Source organism: Felis catus, chromosome A2, assembly GCF_018350175.1.
Source record: "Felis catus isolate Fca126 chromosome A2, F.catus_Fca126_mat1.0, whole genome shotgun sequence".
Lineage (NCBI taxonomy): Eukaryota > Metazoa > Chordata > Mammalia > Carnivora > Felidae > Felis > Felis catus.
Window position 1 is genome coordinate 30,603,321 of NC_058369.1, and position 15,206 is coordinate 30,618,526.

The 15,206-nt window shown below is 40.7% G+C and overlaps 1 long non-coding RNA gene across 16 annotated transcripts in view; it reads right to left on the reverse strand.

Moving 5' to 3' along the window:
• Window positions 1-15,206, reverse strand: part of LOC109496523 — a 112,748-nt gene that overhangs the window by 66,266 nt on the left and 31,276 nt on the right. The gene's annotated exons all lie outside the window — the stretch shown is intronic.

Sequence of the window (15,206 nt, forward strand, 5' to 3'; positions counted from 1 at the left end):
GAACTCCCGAGATAGATATTCCACGTTCTGCCAGGGACTCCCATTCCCTCCCAGACTAAACAGTTTTGTGTGTGTTAGGGAGCCTGGAAAAGGAGTCTATTGCTGTATTTGAGCCAATAGCAGCAAAGACCCCCAACTTCATGGGCACTATGGACACTCTGCACAGGCACACCTGTGTTCCTCTGAGCCTTATTTTCACAGTCACCGGGTTATTACCCCAAATGTGAAAGACCTAGAAGAGTGGTTTCCTTTTCCTTGTGTAGTGCGCTGGTTAGTGGGAGAGAAAATGTGGTGAGCGGGGAGCCATCGAACCATCTGCTTACGGAAGCTAACGAAGCCCGGGCTTCCTCGTAGCCTCCACTTTTCTCTCATACCCTAATTTTAATGCCTTAGCAAACCCTGTCAGCTCCACCTTCACGGTGTGTCTGGATGTGACCACCTGTCACTCCTGCTACTGCTCTGCCATTGACACCATCTTCATTTTGCCTGGGTGGCTGTCGCAGCCTGTATGCTCATCCACCTGCCTCAAAAACATGGGCACATGGATACTGTTATAATATACGCAGCCATTTATCTGCCTCAAATGCACCCATGGCTCCCAGCTCATTCTTAGGAAAGCCAAAGTCTTTACAGGCCCGCATGGCCTTACAAGCTGTGGCCATCTGCTCCCTTCCTCACTCGGTCCACCCCAGCTACACTGACCTCCTTGCTGTTTCTGTAACACAGCTTGCTCCGATCCCAAGGTACTTTCATTTGTTGACCCCCAGATAACCCTTAAGGGCCCTGCTTCACTTCCTTCAAGTCTTTGCTCAATGTCACCTTTGCTCTGTAGCTCTTCCTAAGACCGCCATGTTTATTTTGTTTCAATATAACTTATCGTCAAATTGGCTTCCACACAACACCCAGTGCTCATCCCAACAAGTGCCCTCCTCGAAGGACCACCATGTTTAAACACTGTCACCTCCCACCATACTCCCTACCGACGGTCATGCTTTTTCTTGCTCTGTGGCACTTACCATCTTCCAATTATTATACAATTCACTTGTTTATTGGCCTTCTTCCTCTACAGACCAGAGCCTCATGAAGCCTTTGTCTCTTTGTTTTGGTGGCAGTGCCTGACACATACTATATGTTCAGCGAGTTTGTGCTGAATTAATGAGTGAACTTCAACAGGGCCTACTTTAGCTCAGCATTTAAGGACATGTGCCTTGGAGTCATACCACCTGGCTGAAAATTCATGCTCTACCACCTGCTAGTCTTGGGGCGTTTATCTCCCCTCTTGAAGCCCACTTCCTCATCTGCAAAATGGGCAGGATGAGAGAACACAACTCAGAGAGGATGCCTACAGAATGTTTAACTCAGCACCTGGCATATATTAAACACTCAATGTACATATTAACTGCTACTATGTATTTTGAGAATCAGTACTCAAATGCTTCTTTTGCCTTCTTTGGAGGTGATTTCAGAACAAAAGTGAAGTACGGAGGAAGGGTATTAGTATTCAATGAACACCTCAGCTCATCTAAGCCTCACAACCCTCCTATGAGACAGTGCTATTTTCCCAGTTCAAAGAATGAGGCCATGGCATCTCATGAGTGAAATGCCCAAGGTCACATAGAGGCAGAGCGGGGCTTCACATCCATATTTGCTTTACCCTCTTGGCCTTACTCTTGCCACTGCAGCAGGCTTGCTTCTCTACCCTTGCTGTAGCAACTTCCAACATCTTCACTTGCCCTGAATACCTCTGAAATCCTAGTCCCCTTGAAATCCTCTCTCTTCAGTCCCTGCTCAAATGCCTTCGGCTCCCATTAGCCCTTCAAAGAGCCCTCAGATTTAACCCTTCCTCTGCTCTACTTAAGACATTCACTGACTTCTCCCTTGTGCTTTCATTATGCTTCTCCCCCATAAGGCTTCCTCCCACATTCCAGGATGCCCTTGAATTTGGCAAGTGCACTAGGATCATCTCAGGTGTCTCCCTGGTGCCTGGTGCAGCACAGTGGAGTCATAACACAGGCAAACCCAACTTGCAGGCTAGTGTGCAATGTCACCACTACACTTGTTATTTTAAACAATCAGTGGATGTAAGTAAGCCTGCTGGAGTGGCCAGGCAAATAGGTCTTGATATAATAACATCAATATCCTCAAGGGAAAAAAATCAAGTGCTTATTGTTAGTCATGGAGTAATATTGAGTAAAGGGAATATAGGTAAACTGCTATAGGGCTGTAAACACAAAAGTCACAATACAGTATGGTACACATTGGGTGAGTAAGGAGAATTCATAGGTAATTTTAGCATATGCGGTTTTTGTCTAAACAGAATAGACATTCAATAAATGTTTGCTAATATGTGGAGTTAGTTTGAAGCGAAATAAGCCATACATGTATGACTTTGAAATTGAGAGGATACAAAAAAACACCCAGAAAAGAAAATTCCGTTCTATCCCTTATATAGTTTTCCATAATTTGGTATATAAATAGAGATAGATCTTGAACACTAAAGACAGCACAAGTAATGGAAGGTGGATGGAAGGATGACAAGTGACTTGATTAGAAAGGAAAATTCATCTTGTCACTTATTACCTGAAATCCAAATTTATGCAAGACCAGCCAAAAGGCAATTTTGGTTTTATTCAGGACAAACCAGAGCTTCAACTACCAAAAGCTGGTCATCTTGAATGTCACAGTCACTGAAATAAGTTGGTGTCCTCTTGTTATAAGTGTCAAGACGCCTTGATTTTTTAAAAATATTGCAGAGTACGATCTCATTATAACAGGATTTGCTATAGGATGACACTTCATTTGCTGGTTGTTGAGTTACAAAGACTATTGTATCTTTTTGTAAGGCAGACAGACTTGGTGGTCCTACGTCATGAAACTCCTGCCTGCCTAGGACAGTTTTATGGTGGGACATTAGTTGTGTATTGATTTCCTGCATCCTTTATGTGACTATTTCCCTTAATTGATGTTTCAACAATGGCAGATCATCATCAGCAGCAACATCAACCCAGCTCTTTATATCTCATAATGGCTATTTTCCTTTGGACCTCTGTACACATTTCCACCCTTCTCCATTGGGCTTTGCACCTTGGGAGGCTGGTCCCTGTGCATACAGCATTCAGGATCCCCCGCCCCTTGGCTTCTGATTGGGTTCCACTAATTATGGGGCAATGGGAGAGGTTAGAAAACAGGAAGAGAATGATTTGGGGGTGTGTATTTCTGATGAGACATGATCCAGCTGGGTTTTGTTTGTTTGTTTTATTGTTTTTAAACCACAGCCTCTGCTGAGCATCTCTCTTACAACTTTAACAACACATTCCAACTTCCAGAAACTCCTCCCTCTCCTTGGGCCTCCATGCCTAAACGTGGTAGAGGGACCATCACTAGCCCTTTTCAATTTCTTTTAATCCTACCCACAGCTTTGTAATCCCTCATTAAACTCTCTTCAGTACCATCACTTAAGTGTACCATCTGTTTCCTAATAACTGTGTTTGGTACGTGCCCTAAAATCAGATGACGTCAATAAAATAACAATGAAATGCCTATCTGTACAGTGTTTTTCCTTATACTTACTTCTTGAAACAGCCCATGATCGTCTCTGACTATATCTACAGTAGGGGACTGTACCTTCCACCAGGTCACCCTGTTTATTTTTCTCATAGCACATACCACTCTCCAGTGGTATATTATAGATTTATTCTTTTTCTTTCTCATCTTTTTCTTTCACCAGAATGTAAACCTCATGGTGCCATGTATCATATTTATTTTGTAAATTGCTCAGTAGTAATTGAGACCCGGTAGAAATAAAATTTCTATCTGACAGAATCAATAGGTAAAACAGGGCCAGTTACCAGTTCAGGCTTGGTCAGAAAACCTAGAATCAAACAAACACATGGTCATGAGCTAATCTTCAGGAACTGTGCCGGTCCCAGTCTCAAGGTCACCTTTAGGGGGGAAAGGACAGTAATATTTGGGGTTCTCTGCATTCTAGATTCAGGTTCAAGTTTGCACCAGTCTATCCATTGTTAGAGAATATAAAGACGAAGGAAGAATGAGATTCCTTCAGGCTGGAATGGCTGCATAATGACCTTTAAACAACATTTGAGGGGCGCCTGGGTGGCGCAGTCGGTTAAGCGTCCGACTTCAGCCAGGTCACGATCTCGCGGTCTGGGAGTTCGAGCCCCGCGTCAGGCTCTGGGCTGATGGCTCGGAGCCTGGAGCCTGTTTCCGATTCTGTGTCTCCCTCTCTCTCTGCCCCTCCCCCGTTCATGCTCTGACTCTCTCTGTCCCCCAAAAAATAAATAAACGTTGAAAAAAAAATTTTATAAATAAACAACATTTGACTTAGAAAAGAGGTTTAACAGGGGCGCCTGGGTGGCGCAGTCGGTTAAGCGTCCGACTTCAGCCAGATCATGATCTCGCGGTCCGTGGGTTCGAGCCCGGCGTCGCGCTCTGGGCTGATGGCTCAGAGCCTGGAGCCTGTTACCGATTCTGTGTCTCCCTCTCTCTCTGCCCCTCCCCCGTTCACGCTCTGTCTCTCTCTGTCCCAAAAATAAATAAAAAAACGTTGAAAAAAAAATTTAGAAAAGAGGTTTAACAGATATCATATTGTAGTAACTGGAAACATCATTGGTACACGAGATTTCGAAGGGAGAACAAGTGGGGCACATGTGTGGCTCAGTCAGTTAAGCACCCAACTCTTGGTTCAGCTCAGGTCATGATCTCACGGTTTCGTGAGTTCGAGTCCCGCATCAGGCTCTATACAGCTGGCAGCATGAGCCTGCTTGAGATTCTCTCTTTTTTTCTGTCTCTGCCCCTCTCCCACTCACGTGGCCTCTGTCTCTCTCAAAATAAACTTGAAAACAACAACAACAAAAGAAAAAAAAAACAAAGGAAGGATCAGTTATAGCATCTATGACCAACATGGGAGTCCAGAGGACTCACTACCATGTAATTCCTCAATGGGAAGATTAAAAATGCTCATGTGATTTCAAATGATTGTCATGGGTATTCTAAGATGTTGTGGCACAGTGGTACCTAAGGGCTTTACACGCGAAGGAATGCCATCCATACACCTATCTGATATGGGATACCTTCTCCGCTGAGACAATTGGAGAATTTTCTTTCTACCAAACAAATAAGCAAAAACCACTGTGAAGGTGACAGTCCAGATGCAGAACATACAAGCAGAATGCAGAGAGGGCTCAGAGAGATACCAAAACCTGCAAAGGCATGGAAACTGAAAGGGAAACCATTACTGGGTTAATGGGCAAGAGGCAATTTGCAGAATGCAGGAGAGGGAAGCAACGTCAATTTTTAATTTAGTTGATCAAGACTTTATTGTGCTTCAAGTGAACTTACCACATGGAGATTCATAATATCAATAGAAAAGCATATCGTGAAGGTCAGAAGAGAGCAACTGGGGACTTGAGTCCACAGACTTCCTCAGAAACAGATAATTCAAGTTCTGCCTTTAATGTTCCCTTGAGAATCAGCCTAATCAGTGTAAACGCTTTACAAATGCTGCCTGATGTGCTTAGGTTCCTTTCTGTAGGACTCTTAGAGCTGAACCATGTCTCTCTTAATAATAATGATGAGCACTTAGCAGCATCTAACAGGAGGCCCTTTGTCTCTTCTGCAGGACCTACATCACCATTATAGATGAGTGTTTACCAAGGCTTTCAGAGAAATGCCAGGTAAACTCTGAATCTAGGGCATTAGCCATACTGAAGCTTAATGGATCCCTAGGAAAGGGAGAGGTGCAGGGATGAAACTAAAAATTATGGATGAAGATAGAAATTGGGATCATGCTATTAAAGGGGTTCACTTTCCTGATACGTTATTTAATAGCCTTTCCCCCTCTCTTGGATCACAGGTTCTAGGCATCCCAATTTCTATTTGGAAATAGAGTTTTGCAAGTATAAACTGGCATTTACAAATCAAAACATCTTGCTTTCGGGGCTCCTGGGTGGCTCAGTCGGTTAAGCATCCGACTTCAGCTCAGGTCATGATCTCACAGTCTGTGAGTTCAAGCCCCGCGTCAGGCTCTGTGCTGACGGCTTGGAGCCTGGAGCCTGCTTCGGATTCTGTGTGTCCCTCTCTCTCTGCCCCTCCCCTGCTCATGCTCTGTCTCTCTCTGTCTCAAAAATAAATAAAAAACTTTAAAAAAATTATTTAAAAAGAAAACATCTTGCTTTCCCATTTTCTCATCTAACTGCAATGGGTGGCCTTGGTTATATTATGGTAAGGCACGGTAGGCTTCTAAATCGTTAGGAAGAATAGATTCTCTATGTCATTGGATCTGTTGGGAAAATGATTTGCCTATTACTCTCTTTCTCTGTTTCTTTCATGGAGGGGAGAATGGAATACCTTAGGAATTGCCCATAAATGATGAATTGACATTCTACCCATCACGTAACATCGCCTTGCACTTTCTCAAGAATGGAGACCACTTAAAAAAAAAAAAAAGGAATGGAGACCATTTAAATTCTTATCATTCCCTTAGGTTTGTTGATCTTAAAAGATTACCAGTTTCCTTGTGCAGTATGAAATTTCATCACTTCCAGTTTTAGAAAAGGTTCATGAAAAAATAATATATGAAGACGAAGCATTCAGTAAGATGTCCCCCTAATCCCCCAACTCCTTCAAATTAAATATTTTAAAACTTTTATGCTATCAAGTGACTTGGCTGTGAGTGCATCAGTAGCAAAGATGGCGATTCAATGCATCCCAAGTGTTGCTACTTAATCGGATTCAATAAGTGGGTTGAATACATGAAATATAAATCTATATATAGTCACTCTGAACTGAAATGTATTCTATTAAGTTTATTTATTTATTTTGAGAAAGAGAGAGAGAGCATGAGTGTGCGAGAGGGGCAGAGAAAGAGGGACAGAGAATCCCAAGTAGGTTCTGCGTGGTCAGCACAAAGCCCAACGTGGAGCTTGATCCCACAAACTGTGAGATCATGACCTGAGCTGAAGTCAAGAGCCAGACGCTCAACTGACTGAGCCACTCAGGCGCCCCTGAACTGAAATGTCTCTTAGTCACACTGTGTTCATACTACCCAATTCCCCCATTCTTTTTCTCCCTACTGAGCTTGATTTTAAAAGCATGAAGTGAGTTAAAATTTAATAATTGTCTGGTTAATTTAGCTAGAAGACATGGCTTAAGTAGATGAAGGCACCAGGAGATTGATATTTACCTGGAATGTCATCCATATGATCAAATCAAAATCAGTTATGCCCATACAAAGATTGTACAAGAATGTTCATAATAGCTGTTAATAACAGCTCCAAACAGGAAACAATGCAAATGTCCGTCAACAGAAGAATGAATAAGCAAATTGTGTCTATCCACATGATAGAACACTATTCACTAATAAAAAAGGAGCTAACTACTGATACATACAACTACTTGAATAAGTCTTAAAATGTTTTGTTGGGGTGCTTGGGTGGCTCAGTCGGTTAAGCATCCAACTTTGGCTCAGGTCATGATCTCATGGTTCTTGAGTTTGAGCCCCACATCAAGGCTCTGTGCTGACAGCTCAGAGCCTGGAGCCCGCTTCGGATTCTGTGTCTCCTCTCCCTGCCCCTCCCCCATTCACACTCTGTGTCTGTCTCTCAAAAATGAATAAACATTAAAAAAAAATTAATGTTTTGTTACATAAAAGAAGCCATACACAAAGAACACTCACTGTACAGTTCCATTTATACGAAGCTCGAAACCAGGCAAAACTAATCCATGGTGATGATAGCAATGAGAACCAAGGTCCTTGCATGGGGTGATGTGACCCGCTGACAGGGGAATTTGAGAGCTGCCTGCTTCTACCAGGCCAGGAAAGGGACAGAAAATCAGCTTCCTCCTTGGCCCCATGGACATCAACTTGGGCCCAGTGAATCAGAGTGCTGCTTGCTGCTTAGATGGGCATTCAGCTCCCTGTCTGACTTTGCTTTAAACCCTGAAAGGGGGTGACTTTGGAGAGGGTGCATTTGCTCTGTTGGTGTTTGGTTAGCATAGGGTGGTCATTACCCAAAGGTTTTCTATTGCTAGTCTGCTCTTTTCCTGGTCCTTTGGTTAGGAGAATGGGCTTTTATTGGAGTTTTTTTGTCTGTAATATTTGGTAGTTCAGAGCTGAAGGCTCTGATGTATGGATGTAGAGAAGCCAACAAGGGAGTCCAAGGAACTCAGTGATACGTTATTCTTCAATTCCCAAGGTCCTTGGGCAGCCCGCCCTCTTCTTTGTACTTTTCAAAGTCATCCTGTACAGTTTATTATGTTAAGTCCAGAGATTTTTCGTTGCAAGAGGGGGGCCCCAGATGGAGTAGAGCTACTCTTTGGGGTATGTGAATTACAGTCCTATGAAACTGTAAATTGCTACAATTATCATTATGATCTTGATGCTAGCCCAGTGAAAACAAAAATGTGGGTCTCCATAGAACTGTTTTTGTGATTTTTTTCCTTGTATGGGAAGTTGTATTTTCAGCAGGTGCCTCATAATTTTCCAAGGCGTTTCTAGTTTTAACATTCAAAATATACTTTTACCCTTTGTGTGTGGGACAGCCCGTAAAGAGGAAGTATATTGTGCCTCATTTTAACCAGTGCAGTGAGAAGAATAATAAAACTTCTCCAGGGTAACACCAAACAGGAGCTCTTGAGAGAATGATGCACCCTCACCCCCGTTGGAACAGCACCACACTCAACATTAAAGGGAATACACTAACCAAGGCGTTAAATGGATTTGCTTTAGATTGTACGTTTTCTCATTTTCTTATACACTACTTTAAAAAGGCAGTGGTGAAATTATAAAAACCCACACCTATTACTGACCCGGACCTATGAGCTTTCTATTAAGCACAAGTGATTCAATAAAAAAAAATAAAAAAAATTAACTATTCAAGGAACTCTACGTGCTCCAGCGACTGGCCCTCCAATGGCTTTGATATTTTCATAAATGTCGCTGAACACAGGACACACACAACTCATGGGTTCCTTGCTGATTCTCACCTCAGTGGCCCACTGTTGTGGCCTGACCAGGAGACCACCAAGACTAATCGTGTGAGGCTCTACGTGAGACGTTGGCAAACTACAGTCCATGGGTTACGTGTGGCCCCACGAGCTGCTTTTGTAAATAAGATTTTATTGGAACACAGCCATGTTCATTCTTTTATGCACTAAGGCTTCTTTCAGGCTGTAACAGCAGACTTTTGTAACAGCACCTGAGTGTGTGTGGCCCACAAAGCCAAAAACACTTGCTATCTGCCCCCGACCCCACTTGCTTTACAAATAAAGTTTTCCAACCACTGGTCTACATCTTACTCACCAACGTCACTGTTCTCTTTGCTTCCTTCTCTTCACCTTCCTGACTTATGAGCTCTTGAGTCTTCCAAGGAGTAGTTCCTACTTGTCCCTTCATCTCTTCTGACTTCTTAGGTCAATGGTTCTTAATCCCAAGAATCACTTGGAAAGCTTTTTAAAAATATTCATGACTTGTTGTCATGCCAGAGGTTTTGATTTAATTAGTCAGGTTGTGGCTCAGTCCTCAGTATTTTCTGAAAACTCCCAGGGTGATCCCAACGGTATAGCCAGGGAGTGGGAACAGTTACTCTAGACGATCTGGATTAGCTTCAAAGCTTTATATTAACTACCTATCAACAACTTCCAGATTCTATCTCCAATACCAACATCTCCTCTGAATTCCATATTCACGTGTCCAGCTGCTTCCTTGACATGTGTCCACCTGCATTTCTAACAGGCATCTCAATCAGAACATGTGGAAATCAGAACTCATGATTTCCTCTCCTCTCAGTGAACGATATTCCATTCTTTCAGTTGCTCAGGATAAAAATCTTAAGGCATTTTTGACCCCTCTCCCTTTTTTAATGTCCCACCTGTAATCCACTAGCAAATCCTACTGTCCCTTCAAATTACATGAGAGTCCACCTGCTTACCATCCCTCCTCTTGTCCTGTGCCCCAAGCTATGATCATGTGTCGTAGGGTTCCTATTGCCACGGTCTCCTGGTTTCTGCCCTTGGCCCCTCTGAAGGTTTTGTTAAAACAGAAGCCAAAATGACTGTGATAAATAATGAGTCGGATCAAATCACTCCTGTGTTCAAAGACTAAGAACGGCTTTCTAACTTTCTCAAAGTAAAAACCAAAGTTATTACACTGGCCTCAAGGACTTGAATGACGCAGCTTCCTGTTATGTCTCCCTCTGTCTCTCCCCCCACCTTGTTTCTCCTCACTCTGGCTGAGCCACACTGGACTCTTGGACAGTCCTTCAATATACCCTCTCCCCAAGAATATCTGCACCTTCTCCCCAGAGTGCTGCCTCTACCTTCGGATAGCCTCACGATTTCCTCTTGAGTATTACCCTATAAGGGATGCGTGCTCAGACCACAAAATCTCAAATAGCTTTCCTAAATATTTTCTTTCCCCTTATTTTATGTTTTTCCTCAGAACACTTACAGTGATATTGTTTGTTTAGGCTTTCTCCCCCTGCTTACTAGAATGTATGCTACAATTAGAGCATAGCTGCTGTGATGCACAACCCCAGTGGGTGCACATCATTGTCTATGTGAATGTGTCCCTGAGAATTGTGCAGTGCACAGCATGAGCAGCTGCATGTAGTAACCATGCATCAAAGCAAAGAGTTTAGTTTAGTTTGCTGTATTTCTGGGGCCTTGAACACTGCCTGAGGCAAAATAGGCTGCTATGTTTGGTAGATGAACTGTTGAACATATACCATTTATAATTTTGTCTGGATTGATATTCATGGAAAAGATGCTTTGAGGTACTTTTCTACACTGTTTACAATATGTTCTCCCTCATCTTGACATTTTATATAATTTTATGTAATCCATATAATATATAATTATATATAATTTTATGTAATATATAATTAATGATTTATATTATAAAATTTGTACAGTTTTAGATGAAGTTTTTTCTTCATATTTTTTAATACTGTGATATCAATACCTATTTTTCTCTTGCTTGTTTTCATGAACAAGATGAAGTCTTCCATAAGTTATTTGACTAGCAGCCCCTATCATTCATTAACATTGAGCTCCAACTTTAAAAAAAAATCACATCGGGGTGCCTGGGTGGCTCAGACAGTTAAGCATCTGACTTCAGCTCAGTTCATGATCTCGTGGTTCATGAGTTTGAGCCCTGCACTGGGCTCTCTGCTGTCAGCACAGAGCTCTCTTCCAATCCTCTGTCTCCCTCTCTGCCCCACCACTGCTCCTTCTCTATCTTTCTCTCAAATAAATAAATAAAAACTAAAAAAAAATAAAAAAAAATCACATTTTTAATCTGTCATCATAAAAATATTATTTATGGCATGCCTGGGTGGTTTAGTCAGTTGAGCATCTGTCTGACTCTTGATTTTGGCTCAGGTCATGATCAGGGTCATGGGATCCAGCCCCGGGTCGGCCTCCACGCTGAGTGTGGAGCCTGCTGAAGATTCTCATTCTCCCTCTCTCTCTCTCTCTCTCTTTCTGCCTCTCTCACCTATCTGTGCTCTCTCTCTAGAATAAATTTTTAAAAAAACTTACTTATTTTATGTCTCCCTCTATAGTGGACAGTAAGCTCCAGGGATGTAAAGATTTTATTTTGTTCACATCTTGGTCCACAATAGGTGCTCAATAAGCATTGGTTAAACGAAGAAAGGAAAAGAAAAAGAAGGAAGGAAAATTAGAAGGAAGGCAGACAGATATAGAGGAACTCAGAGGGATCAGAAAAGTTGGTACTAACAGAGCTGGAGGCTTGTCTATTAGTCAGTGTATCTGATTCATACACAGACCAAAATAGAGTCTGTTCTCAGCTATATGGGTTGATGGTCTGTATCAATCAAATTCCAAAGATTATTTCCAAATATTATCTTCTGAATCGAAAAAGAAAAAACTAAATATGTCCCCATTAAGATCATAAACATTTACAGATGAATGGATAAAGAAGAAGTGGTAATATATACAGAGAAAGATTATTCACCCATAAGAAAGAAGAAAATTCCACATTTGTACCAATATGCATGGGTCTTGTGAAATAAACCTGGTATTACTTATAAGCGGAATCTGAAAAGAAAAAAAAAAGGGTCAAACTACAGGAACAGAGAGTAGAAAAGTAATTGCCAGGGGCTGGACAGGCAGGGGTAGAGACAGGGAGAAATTGGCCAAAGGTACAAACTTTCAGTTAAGATCAACAGGCTCTGAGCACCTAATGTAAAACAGGGTGACTTGGGACCCCTGGGTGGCTCAGCCGGTTAAAGGTCCAACTTCAGTTCAGGTCATGATCTCACAGTTCGTAAGTTTGAGCCTGCCTCGAGCTCTGTGCTGATAACTCAGAGCCTGGAGCCTGCTTCAGATTCTGCGTCTCCCTCTCGCTCTGCCCCTCCCCAGCTCACACTGTGTTTTTCTCTCTCTCAAAAATAAATAAATATTAAAAAAAAAAATGTGACTTGCTGGTAACCCTGTATTATATCATTGAAATCAGCTATGAGAGTAGAACGTAGATGTTCTCACACAAAAATAAAATAAATAAATAAATATGTAAGGTGAAGGATATGTTAATTAGATGGGGGAGGGAATCTTAGGCTATGTATATAGCCAGTCACCAGTCACCATAATGTGCACTAGATATCTTACAATTTTGTATGTCAAATGTACTTCAATAAAGCTGAATTTTTTAAATGAAGAAAAAAAAGATGAATTAGCTGGAGAATCACAAAAGGAAGAGGTTAAGGGAATATATTTTGCAGTCATACTGACCTCGCCATCATTGCCACTTAAAAAAAAAAAAAAAAAGATAAATACTTGATGGTTTTGGAAATAGAATCAATGGGGATAGTCAAAATTAAATTAAAAAGCATACTTAAAAAAAATTCACTTATAAAATCTAACTTGTTGAATACAGGAGAAAAAAGTTAATGTCATTAAATAATTAGAAACAATATTATAAAAATTAGGCCTGAACATAGGTCCTTTGCGTCAAATAAAACTCTAGATACTTAGTATTCTGGAAATCACATTGATTTTGTTTATTTGTTTATTTTTCTAATGCATTTATTTATATTGATTATCTTGATGAACTTTGTTGTTATTGTTTTGATAATTTGCCTTCTTTTCTTTCTACTTCTATCTTGAAAAGATGCATCCCCTGAATTTAAAGAGCAGAATGATGGACAGGAATCCATACGAACCAAAAGCTTGAGAACACATTTTTCCCCCCCATTGACAGCAAATCTTGATCTGTTCCAGAAAAAAAAATTCTTCCTTATGATAATGAAGGGAAGAACAAACAAACTGATATATAGAAAAGGAGTATCCCACAATGGTTGAAAAGAAATAGTGGTGCTTTCTAAAATTTTTCCCAGTGTCCTTATATTGCTTTCATGTTGAACTCTGCATCTTTTCATGAAATGTCACCGATGACTTTTCTCCAGTCAGCTTTAACTGCTATATCTGTGAAATTTTTGTCTTGAGCCACATAATTGCAAATTGTGAGCAACTCATCTTTCAGATGCTAGAGGAAAGAAACTCAATCTCCAAATGATACTTTTCTTATCTATGGATAAGGGGGAGAAAGTCTTATATATACTGTCATGTTTCCTCAGAAAAACTGCCATCTCTTTAAAAAAATACTGTTTGAAAGCAGTAAATGGTACCGAACAACAAGCTGTCAGAGGAAAGACCAGGGATATTTTAAGACCTGGCATAACATTTGTAGAAATTCTCAGCACCGGAGTAGACATCATAATCTTGGGAAAGGTTGCACTGAATTCAAATGACTGATCTTCACATGGATGGAAGGGTATTTCTCTGCCTTAAAGGAAAAATGTTCTTGATTGGAAAAGAGATCTGCTCAATTTATGCCGTTTTTAGATTCTTTGCTTCAAACAGATTGTTCTAAGACTGTTAACTGATTTTTTTTTAAAAGTCTGTTAACTGATAATATTTTAATCAGTTTATCTTAATTCCTTCAGGCAACTCAAGGACAGGAAAGACTAAACATTACTGGGATATTAGGAGTGGTGATGGGGAAATTTTTTTTTTTTTTCTGCAAGAAGCCAAACAATGTAAGGAAAGAAGAATAAGGTGCAATTAATGATTACTTTTTAATGTGAACAATGAAGAAACATGTCCAGAGGGAACATGTGAATTTTCAAATGAGAAGAAAGTGATTTCTTCTCTTATACGAATTCTCTATCTGTAATATAAACATTTAATTAACTACTTTATCTGCCGTTGAGAAAAAGAAAAATAGAAGACTGAAAGAGATAAAAACTAAATTATACTGCAATCAACCAGGAGTGAAATACTAAGTAAAACTATAAAGAAAATGCCTCACACTTAAAAAGAACGAAATACAGACAACAATGAGATGAGAACATTTCCCTTATGTCCTTCTTTAATTAACCAACCTGAGCTGGTAGCAAGATACTCTGAGTTCAAAGTGCTGCAGAGACTGAAAATATCCACCTTCACTGGGCGATCCTTTCACAAAACGATGGGCACTAAAGAAAACCGTCTCTAACAATGAGAAGTCTATCATTTCTCACAATCAAGCTTTCTACGCTTGTACTGCAAGTTTTATCTCTAAGTATTTTTACACCTATTGTCTACTGGATTGGACAAAACAAAGGGGAAATATCCACAAAGCTAATGTTGGTGAGTAACTGAAGCGATAACTAAGTTCTGAGTGGCATTTCCATTTCTGTTCTGCTAAAGTGAATGATGTTAAGTAGATGTTAAGTCGAAAACTCTAATTGCTTTTGAGATGGGGATTAAATCTATCAATGATTTTTGCCCTGTTCTCTTATTTTAGATATGGTTGTGAATCCCATATGAAAGTATATTCCTTTCCTCTTCACTCCCACACATTCAGGCCACACACAAACTCACGTATACATTTGTGGTTTTGTATATGGTTTGCAGACACATTACCTTATAGACAAGGCAAGTAACATAAAGGAGGAAAAGCCTGTATATGAGACAAGAGTGAGGACTGCAGCAAACTTGAGTAAGTCAATCACTTGAGGGGATAACTCCTAATTATCTCCAGTCAATTACTGACACAGGAGAATGTAAGTCAGTACTGCTAGACTTTCTTATTTTGCAAGAGAAGCCATGAACCCATATGTTTTATAAAATCTCTCAATATTTATACAGTGTCAATTAGTTCAACCTAACTCAACAAACTAACAAGG